General features: G+C 46.1%; 1 protein-coding gene across 2 annotated transcripts in view; it reads left to right on the top strand.

Annotated features, from left to right (window-relative positions):
- The first annotated feature begins 9,878 nt into the window (after positions 1-9,878).
- MIB2 (MIB E3 ubiquitin protein ligase 2) overlaps positions 9,879-10,943 on the top strand; it is a 40,194-nt gene continuing 39,129 nt past the window's right edge. Inside the window, exon 1 of one of the 2 annotated variants that reach the window (XM_014259181.2) lies at positions 9,879-10,087. The gene's annotated coding sequence lies outside the window, so the exon portion shown is untranslated. The remainder of the gene's footprint in view (positions 10,088-10,943) is intronic. The other variant, XM_005530422.3, reaches the window with a different exon arrangement.

Below are 10,943 nucleotides of genomic sequence, written 5' to 3'. Positions count from 1 at the left end.
GAATGCTCCACCATCTCTTCAGGCAGTTTGTCAGGAGCTGGAATGTCTTTTATCTGCATCCTGAGGACTGAGCAGGCAGCCCATGGGATGAGGGTTTCAGTCTCAATTTTGCCTCTATTCAGCACATTCTTTTTTTTTTTTCCCCTCCTGCACTCATTAATTACTTCCTCGTGTGCTGACTCCTGCCTAAGAAACACTGAGTTTTTGAGGTTTTTGACAGAGAGGAGTCCAGAAAAGGTTAAAATCTGGATTAGGGAATATTTATCTGAGAAAGATTTGATTGACAGAATTTCTGTGAGCAGGCACTTTACTTTTGTAATAAATAACTTTACTCCTGCAATAAACTCAGGTTTAGATTTAACCCCATATTTTCTGCACCAGATTTAAATCCAGTGAGACCCAAAGGCTTTGCTTCATGCGTGATCTTCCTTATGCAAATTCTCACAACATCCCACATTTCTAAAGGTCTGCACGAGTATTTTTAGGAAGACACAGAGGAGGAGAGACCTCTGAGCTCTCAAGCAAATTGACCATAGGTAACAGCTCCCTTCAAACCCAACTCAAAATGCTTTGTGCCTCAGTGATTATCTGACCATCTCCTCTTGCTCCCTCTAATCCAGTGGGTGATCTCATGTGATGACAGTTTTAAAATAATAATCTGAACAAAACAAGCAATTCCCATGGGAAAGCTCGGGGTGTATGTACTTGTAAAGAAAATGCCACTTTCTATCCTGTAGAACAAACCGTGAGTATTAACCATCTGTTCAAGTAGTGCAGTGCTGGAAAGCTCCAGCCTTTTAATCAGAGCTTTGGATTCCATAGCAGGCATTTAATCGGCTGTGGGAGTGTTTTCAGCCAGGTTATGTAAATGCTGTCAAGAAACCAAGTGGCTGAAAAAAATGGATGGAAGGAATATGCTGGGAAGAGGCAGAGGGGAGGCTGGATTGTTCAGGGGTTGCAGTTTTATAAACCTACAGGTAAATGGGTAACATCCACAACCCTTTCACACGCTCACCCTAAAGGCTTTATGGAATTTGGATCTGACTTGTTGGGAAACCTGCTCTGGGAATCCAGTGCACAAATGTGGGAAGAAATAGGCTGAGCAGGGGAGGAATTTGAGGCAGGAGTCCAGAGGATGAGAAATGACAGGCATGAATGTTTGAAAGAGTTCTGAAGTGGACACCTTGATGTACATGGATTTAGAGCATGAGAAGAACCAGCACTCCTGAAGGTGCCTGCCCTTCCCCACACAGAAATTCCTAATTAATTTCCTCCAGGTGCAAAAATACCATAAAATTTAACCATCCCTGGGGACAGATCTCATCTCGGTGTCTCCAAGGTTAAGGGCTGGAAGAGCTGAAGCATTCCTGTCTTCCCATTACAAGAAGTGACAGCTTCTAATTAGAATTCATTAAAGGCAGGCCCAGGGAACTGATGGGACCATTTCTCAGGATGTGTTGTTGAAATTATTTTTCATCTCACAACACGTTGGCTCAGTGCTCTGAGTTCTCTTCCCTAAGCCAACAGATGTCCTTTGAGTCATCTGTGCTGTTCCTAAAACTGAGGATTTGAGATCCCAGAACCCTTACCAAACTCTGGGCATGGTCATGATACAAGAGAAGAATGGTGGAGAAAAATGAGGCATAAACATTGTTTTTTTTGAGTTACAAGGTAAAACCCATCATCTAGATGACCTTTCCATAGAAACTGGAGCACAAGGAGATCCACAACTACTGAGTGTCTGGATATTTTGGCAGTTATTTGGTACTTACCTTAAAATATCAGCTCCCGGAGTGAAAGTATTGAAACTGAGAGAAACTCTTTATTCCTTAAAAAAATAATCTTTACTCCAAGAATTTACAGTGCAAAAACTTCTACCATGTGAACTATTCCATCTTAGATCCTCTGGAAAAAAAACAAAACAAACATATTTCCCTTTTATTTCACCTCATCTTTTACAGTTTAGACTGGGAATCTTCCTTGCTTTGAGTCCTGGACCAGTCTGTGATTTGGGTTCGTTTTTAATCAAAAAGCAATAAAAATTGGTTTCAGAGGGGTGAAACCGAACAAGGAGCAAGGAGCATACTCTGCTTAGAAAATGCATCACAGTACACTCAGAGCCTGTGACCCAATTGCCTGTTCGCTTTTACTGCCTTTTCAAGGTTCATTCAGAGCCAAGGAACATTCCATCTTCCAAAGGTAATAAAAATGCAGTGTGCCAGAAAACAACAGCGAACAATAGCAAAGGGATTTTTGGTTTGTTGAGGTGCTGCTGAATTTGCTGCTTCTGCCTCTCTCAGGGTTCCAGCAACACCCCCCTTATAGGACAGACACTATGTATTCCCAAATTCCTCCTTGGCTTCATGCCTGCAGGGCTCTGAGGGGAGCCCTTTAATTAAGGATTGTGAGCCTCTGCTCACGAACTGAAGGACCTGGGAGTTCCAGCTCTGGGCTCTGCTCAGCCCTGAAGCATCAGGCAGCCAAATCTGTGGTGGCTGAAGCTCTTCTTCTTCGATTGCATCCTTCAGTCTCAGTATCAGGGCAAAAGCAGAGATGCCAGGAGGAGCCTTTGCACGTGGATAAGATAGATAAAGTCTCAGCTGCCCATTCCAAAGGAAAACGAGTAGAAAAAGTTGTTTGAACTCCTGCTCAGGGGAGAAAAGCTTGGCAGGACTGATTGCAGCCATGGATGTGAGCCCTCCTCACCTTCAGAGTGAAGGAATTTTTCTCTAGGATTTCAGTTTCCTCCTATTCCACGCAAGCTCTGTTCTGGCTGGAGAAAAACTGCTCCATAAAAAGGCAGAGAACACTGGTACCAGCACAAAAATTTTTCTCCCTACATGACTACTGAGCTTTACAAAGTCCAGTAACCCAGCAAGGCATATTCTACAGACTGCAGGACATTGCTCCCTAGAATCATCTTGCAATAATGTATTTCAGAAAGTCTGCCTCAGCCCCACCATCCTGGATCATCCGGGAGTTCCTCACACCACCACCAGGCAGCATTCAGGAGGTGCAGACATTCTCCTGGCTGTGAGTGAAGTGCAATTTGTCACCATGTTGCTGTGGGGGGAATTTCTGGGGAAAATAAAGAATTTTTTAATTGTTATTAATCAGGCTGGAGCCTGAGCAGGCAGTGCAGGTGATGGTGGGACGAAAAGGCAGCAGCAGCATGGAGCTGACACAAACACTCAGCAGCAAATCTGTTCTGGGCCCTCTTCCAGGATGTTCTGCTGCACCCTGTGGCACCTCAGGATGACAGAGAGATGAGAATTCCTCATGATCTCACTCAGGTGCTTTTCCAGGGGAAGCTTCATGCCTGCACATGCATTCTGTAGGATCAGCCAGCCTCATCACTTGGACACAGGGCTGCTTTGTCTGACTTCATGCTCTGCAGGTATCCATGACACATCAAGCTGGAAAGATCATTTATAAGCAACTCAAGCTGGCATTTCTACACATGAGGTGTCAGCCAGGGAGGTTTCAGTCTGGTTTTTAATACTTCAATAAGCCAAGAGTTTAAGTCATCTCTGCTTCGTCACTGTGTGCTAACTGTAGCCGTCAACAGATTTAGGGTGAGATTAATCATTGTTGGTTTTAAATAGAATAGACTTCCCTGAACTATGCATTTGGGTTCTGAAAATCCCATTCAGCATTTTTCCTGCACATGGATAATGGGAACACAGTCCAAAGGGTTTTGCCAGAGAGATGTGGAGGTTCACATCTGTTTTCAGAAACAATGAGATGATCTGGGACTATCTGGGAATCTTCCTAAGGTGGATTCAGCAGCCTCCTTCCAGGGATCCATCTCCAGCTGGCAGGAGTGGATGTCTTTAGTAGCAAGACTCTGATAAGGAGAACAACACAAAGCCATAAAAATGGAAATCAGCTCCTGTTCTGTTAAATTAACCTGTCAAAAATTTTCTGTGGCCAACAATCAAGCTGACAATAAGCTAATTACAGAAAGACCTCTAAACACAAAAGGTATTAGATTGACTGAGAAGTTGTTACCTGCCTGTATTTTCCTGTCTGAGCAGCCCAGAAGTCTTGAGGCACATTGTTGATTTGTCTCCCTGTGCAATCCCAGGGGCTGTTGTGGGGAGATAAAATCTGCAGTAGTTCCTGCGACTCTCCCAGATCCCATGGCTGGAGGCACAGCAGCCAATTCGGCTGCACAAAAACGCTCCTTCCAGCCAGCACTGCCTGCAAAGTCAACCTCAAGGACCTCCAACTCTGTTTCTTACATAATACTCAATAACAAATCTCGTGGAAAGTCCTCCCAGCCCTCATTTTATCATTTAGACAAGAAAAAAAAAAAACCTTTAGGGCAAAGTAATTCAAGCTCCTCTTCTGCAGATGATGCAGTGATGGGTAGTGCAGGCTTAGACCTACAGTGCATTTAAACACCCTGAGGAGCACACACACAGGACAATTATGCTGAAATTCCAGCTTCTTCTCTCTGAAACTTTGCCAATTGCTCCTCTCTTCTCCTGCTCCTTCTTTATTTGCCATTGGCACGTCCTCCCTGCCTTCAGCTCGGCACAAAGGGACACGGCAGCATCTCACACTGCACTCGGCAGTTTGCTCCCACCAGATTCTCTGTCCTAGTGTGTGGATAGAAAAGAGGGAACCCTGTGAGGGAATGCTGGTGAATCCCCTTCCCTGGGCACCACAGGAGTGGAGAATGGGGAATGAGCAGACTTGCAATGTCTCCTTCCTCATCATTCCTGCAGCAAAGATGGGATGTCCCTGCTGGTGACTCTCCCAGGGCCTGAGATAGCACCAGGGTTTCATGAATTGGGTTTTCAGCAGAAACCAGTGATTGTAAAAAATTGCCAAACCTGGCCTTGCAAGGGACTGAAAGGGTGGGGTTGTTGTGTGCAGATTCACTTTTAAAAATTAACTCTGATTTAAGGCAGGACCTGACAAGAATTAGAGCATGACCACTATTCATAAAATCCTTGTGTGTGGTTGCTGTGTGCAGTTTCACTTTTAAAAATTAACTCTGATTTAGGACAGGCCCGGACAAGAATTACAGCATGAGCACTGTTATAAATGCAAAGGCAAATTTAGGTTAAATAAAAGAGCAGTTTATTATAAAACAATTTTTATAATAAAAATAAACAACGAGGAAAAACCACAATAAAATAAACAGCGCAGCGCTGGGTGGACAGGGGTCTATACCCAAAGGTATAGGTGTTCCCAAATCCACGAAGGAGGGTAGACTGTCCTGGGTTTTTATAGGGATTTTGTGTCCTGAGGCCAAAACTCTGAGCAGTTACTATTCAACAAAGAGTTTAGATGGCTGGTTGAATGAATTTCCTGGAACCGTGGAACTGAATCAATAGACGACTGGGCAGAGTCCTTTCGCATGTGAAAGGTTCTGAGTGCCTCCTGATTGTATCTTCGGTTGGGCTCTCAGAGTGAAGTATGCAAGTCCGGTGCGGAGTCGACAGATATCTCGGCTGGGCTTCCACTTATTGTCCGGCCTGATTGCATCTTCAGTCGGGGTTTGCAGGAAGGGGTGTCCCGGTGCGGTGTGGAGTCGATGGGCATCTCGGCCTGGCTCCTTTCTTTGTTTAGCTTAATTGTTCGTGTCCTGCTTTTTCTTTCAGGCTGATGAACGTGTCGCCTAAGGTCGTTACCGCCTGAATGGGTAGTTACTGCTGGGTTTGGGGAAATTCTTCGGCCACACTATATTTTATATACTTTTTACATTGTTACAAATCTAGTTATATATTTATTTATTCTTTCACGAATTTTTTTATCCAAGGTTACATTTATCACAAGCACCATTCATAAAATCCTTGTGTGTGCACCACAGACAGGGAGGCACAAGTACCCAGTTCCCCAGGAACAAAGCCAAATATTAATTTACAGCCACACAGGCCTCGACTCAGGTACATGAGTGAGTTGCTTAAATAACTGTAGCAGCAGAGGGGAAAAAAATTTAAAAATGGAGGATTGGTTGCCTTGTGTACTCTGTGGCTGGGCCCAGGTTCAGGGCTGGTGTGATCCCACTGATTTCACGATCACTTTGGGATTTTGAAGGCTCTGTCAATGCAGTAGGATGCTGCTCTGCTCCCAGGCTTTCCCACCCATTAGCATTCCAGGCTGGTAGAAAATCATCCACTGCACAGTGCTGAGAATTTTAAAATAATAAAGAAGCCAAGATGCCTGCTGTCACTACCACCAGCTAATTATAGAACCATGGACAGGCTTCCCTTGCCTGTTTGAATTGGACAGAATTCCATATGCTGTGCTCCTCCAGTGCAACAAATAAACCATATTAAAGAGGGAAGGCTGAGAAGACATTTCTGATTTTGAAATCCTTTAACCCCACAGTCAGAAACACATGAAATAACTTAATGGGAATTTTCTTTCTTTTTTCTTTTTTCTTTTTTTTTTTTTTTTCATATGTGCTTCTGGGGAAGTGGGCAGAGTGCTGGCACAGAACTTGATATTTAGCAATTTATTACCAGTTTCTTTTCTCTATTAGACTCCTCCACAAAATCTTGGGATTTGGGCACAGCCATCCCAGAATTCAGCCAGTTTTCCAGCTGGCATTGCTGGGACACCCAGCAAAGGCCAGAACACTGATACAGTTTTCCTGATTTTTCAGTGATGCTGAGCATTGGAGGAATCCTGCCTTAGATATTGTGTGGAGCAGCCACAGGGGGAAGAGCCCCTCAAAGAGCAGAACTGCTGGCACAGGTGATTATCCCACATAGGGTCAGTCACCTGCCAGGTCCTCCTACCCTTAATTATTCTTTTTGCTACATTTTCCAGTTGTTTTCAGTGCTAAAAACTGCTGGGAGGGAATAAAGAGGAATCCCCTTTGGGCTTAAATTCTATTAAGCTGTGGTTCCATTTGCTTCAGAGGAGAGAGACCTAAATGTGGAACTGAATTTCCTCAAAGTTAATTCCCAAAGCTGGGCACTGGAGAGATGTAGGTCACTTTGCTTTGTTCTGAGACTGAGCTGAGCTATAAATATCATTGATTTTTCCCTGAAAAGTGTGAGCATACTCATCTTTGCTGCTTTATCCAGGTCATTGCCTCCAAAGGCAACATCAGTGGCTCCTGCTGCCACTTCTGCTTTTAAGGAGAGGATCCTCCAAACTAATTTTTTTCCCTGTATTAAGCATGCAAAACAGTAAGGGGATTATTTTTCTCTGTATGTCCTGAAAACATATTTTGGGCAGCCTGTTTTCCCCTCAATCACCAATATATTTTTATCCCTCCAATATATTTTTATCCCATGAAATGTTCACCTTCAGAGAACATCACAAAGGGATCAAGTGGCCCAAGTTTTCCATGTGCCATGTCTTGAAGGTGCAAAATATTAAGGAGATTTCTTTTGGAGGAAAAAAGGCAGCTTCACAGGGATAAATCCACATAGCCTGGCTGACTCTGGAGAGGCTTCCATGGCTGACAGAAGGTGCTGAAGGAATAGTCCATGAATATTTCTGTGGAACAGCGACATCCAGTGGGCAAAGAACGATTCCTGCTAAAATCCTTGGAAAATTGGGATAGGGCCACAGAAGAGCGGAGGTTTCTCCCCAGTATTCAGTACTGTGCAACTCCAGCCCGTTGCAGTAAATGTTGCAATGTGTTGCCCTGAAAACTAAGTTTTTCAATCTTGTTGACATAGTTTCTAAAAACTTTCCCAGGACAGTGACTGTAAACATAGACATGTATACATTCTTTCTGACACACGTCTTTTGATGGACATCTCTCACGGCCAGTGCAGTTGGAAAGGTGTTAACATGACTAGCCAATCCCTGGCCGTGGTCAGAAACTTATAAATACTGAGAAAAGAAAATAAAGCTCTTTTTCTTTCACCACACCTCAAGCTGCATCTGTGTGACTCATTTTGTGTCCAGCAGCAACAGCAATGCCCAGATTTTCCTTAACGTCCAAGTGGAGTTTTCATTGCTGCATTTTGACCCATTGCTTTTTGGGCTGATGATGCCTAAAGAGTAGCTTGATTTTTATTTTAAACTATTTAATTTAATTTTTAGTTTTGTTTTTGGAGAGAGATTAGTTTGAATTCTAATTTTTAAAATAAGTTTTAAAATATTTCATTTTTATTTTTATTTTTCAAAGATAAATTAGCTTGAAAAAAACCCCAATCTGACATAACTGAGAGCCTGGATGTGCAAGCTCCTGTTTAGAAAAAGCACTGGCAAAAGTAAGGCCTAAATTATCTCAGTATTTATTGAGTGAGCCCAAAACTCTATGAACAGATCCTGTAGGACAATTGGTGTTGGCTGCACTCACCTGCAGTGATAAAAATTTATTTTTATATTTCCATTAACATAAATCTGCCTGGCAAAAATCAAGCTGAGAGAGGGAACACCACAGCATGTTCAGACCCACTGAACACATATTTCCTAGCACTCACTTTTCACCTTCTGGCCAAAGGCTGACATGAAATGTAGTTGTGTCAGGACCAAGGCAGATCAATTCCCTCATTCCATGCTCACATTTCCCCACATTTTGTGTGTTTAGCTGGCCTGGCCAACATCACTTTTACGCAACACAGAGGACAAGGGACACTGAGTCCTCCTGTTTGGTTTTATCAAGTGGCAGTGACAAGCTTGTTTTTGGACAGGTCCTATGTACCCTGTAGCCATAAAACTCAGGGTAACAGCTGCTGTGGCCTGACACTGTCTGAGAAATTTGCTCTCTTCAGGCTCCACAAGCCCGAAGTGAGGCTGCTGCCTGATGTCTTTCTTCCCTCTGCTTGAGTTCCAGGGCTCTGGTGGTGCTCCTGATGGACTGGGGTGGCACAAGGCATGTTTTTTGTGATCTTGCTGCCATATCCCTACTGTGAGTGCAAGACATTAATGCATGCAAGGTATTACCTCACTTAACCAGAGTTTTCAAAGTCTCTCTCTGAGCTCACCAGGGGCAAAGTCAGCAGAGTTTGTGTGTCCTGCACCTGACAGGAGAGAGTCACATGAACATGTCATCACTATTATCATCACAGGCATAATCCAAACTCCTAAACTGCCTCTGAAGGTAATATAAAAGTGGTAGTCCTATGCTTTAAGGTTCAAGGCCAGGCTGGATGGAACAACCTGGTGTAGTGGAAGATGTCCCTGTCCACGATAGAGGGCTGGAGCTGGGTGATCCCCTCCAACCCAACTCATTCCATGATTCAGGCGTTCAGGTTCACATGTGGTGGCACTTCAGCCATCCATGATCTCATTCCAGGCAGAAGGCTGGGGCAGGCAGTGGGAGGAAGATTTCAAAGCCCGCCTGCTGAACAAATACATGAATTCCCTTAATGGAATCACAGAACAGTTTGGGCTGGAAGGGGACCTTGAAGATCATCTCGTTCCACCCCCTGCCATAGGCAGGGACACCTTCCCCTATCCCAGCTTGCTGCAAGCCCAGGCAATGAACATTTCCAGGGATGGGTGATCTTACACCTTCCCTGAGCGACCTCTCCCAGTGCCTCACCCCCTTCACAGTGCAGAACTTCCCCCTAATATCCAATCTAAACCCAGTCTTTTAACATCTGATGTCGCTAAACCAAGGACTTCGGATTGAGTGACGCCAAAAACCCCAAACACTCAACCATTTACGCACGAGCACCCCTCCCCCATCTCTCCCCATCCCCTCCCGAGGGCTGCGCGGCCGCTCCGCCCGGGCAAACCAAACACTGTCCCGAACCTTTCCCCTCACCTCCGAGCCAGGACGGGCCTGGGTGTCGTCGTGGGCTGCCCTTGGGCTCTCGGGAGTTGTAGTCGGAGCGCCCGGAGCAGAACTACGGCTCCCGGCTGCCCGCGGGAGCGCAGGCGGGGCGGCCCCGAGGCCGAGCTGCGGCTGCTTGCAGCAGCACCGCGAGGACACGGCTCGGCTCCGGGGACACGGCCCGGCTTCGGGGCGGGGGGTTTGCCACAGCCACAGCGGGAGCTACCGGGATAAGGGCGGATCGCAGCCCCGGCGCCCAGCCGAGCCCCCTCACCCGCGTTCTCCGCCCGCCCGGGCGCGGCTGTGGGGATGGAGGAGGGACGGCGGCGAGCGCAGCGCTGGGGTTGTGACTCTGGGGATCCTCGGCTCAGCCTTAGCGCTGAGGTACGTGCCTGTCTTTCCCCGGGTCTTTCCCCTCAGAATTGGGCAGCTGGAAGCGGCCGGGGAGGTTCTGGCCCTTTTACCAGGGTGATTCTGGCCCCTTTATCGGAGTGGTTCTGGCCACTTTAGCCGGGGTGGTTCCGTCACCTTAAGCCGGGATTGAGGCCGCTTTAGCTCGGTTGGTTCTGGCCGCTTTAGCCCGGGTGTTTCTGGCACCTTTGGCCGGGATTGAGGCCTCGCCCGCCCGCTGCTGCTGCTCCAGGTCCCTTGGTGTTTTCCTGGCTGCCCTGGAGGGTATGAACACCCATCCTGCTCCCCAACAGATACTGCAGGTAAGGCCTGGCTGGCTGAGGTGGGGGCCGTGATTCCTGCCGGGAATTTCATTTTCCATGGAGTGTGTGGAGAAGGAAGCTCGGAGCTGAGGGCACACGCGGCTTTTTCTGTCCTGTGTTTCTGTATTTCCAGTCTGCCTGAATGGAGGCAGAAAGGGCCAGACTAAACCCAGACTAAACCCAGAGAAGCTGGTGCAGCTGCACTGGAGGCACTGAAGGTGTTTGTTCTCATTTCACTGTCCATGCTCAGCTCTAGAATTACTTTCTGAATGTCACAAATTCTGATTTCTACCTCATTGAGAAACAAGTGAGCCCTGGCTCACCTTCATGGAGGTCATTTGAGCTTGGCTTTACTGCTGAACCTTCTCTCTTTTTGGCTAAGAGCCTCATGACATGCTCTGCACTTCTCTGTTGCTATAGGAGGAGTGTATTTGGTTCAAATGAGATACCATTTTTATTTCTCCTCTGTCACTCTATTGTGAACAGTGAGAAGAACGACACAGACTCTCTTGTGAGTTGAACAGGAG

The sequence above is a fragment of the Pseudopodoces humilis genome, chromosome 24, assembly GCF_049639895.1.
Source record: "Pseudopodoces humilis isolate 2021_Gansu_Grassland_sample_001 chromosome 24, ASM4963989v1, whole genome shotgun sequence".
In the NCBI taxonomy this organism is placed as follows: Eukaryota; Metazoa; Chordata; class Aves; order Passeriformes; family Paridae; genus Pseudopodoces; species Pseudopodoces humilis.
The sequence above is the reverse complement of the archived record's forward strand: the minus strand, read 5'-3'. Positions and strand labels throughout refer to the sequence as shown.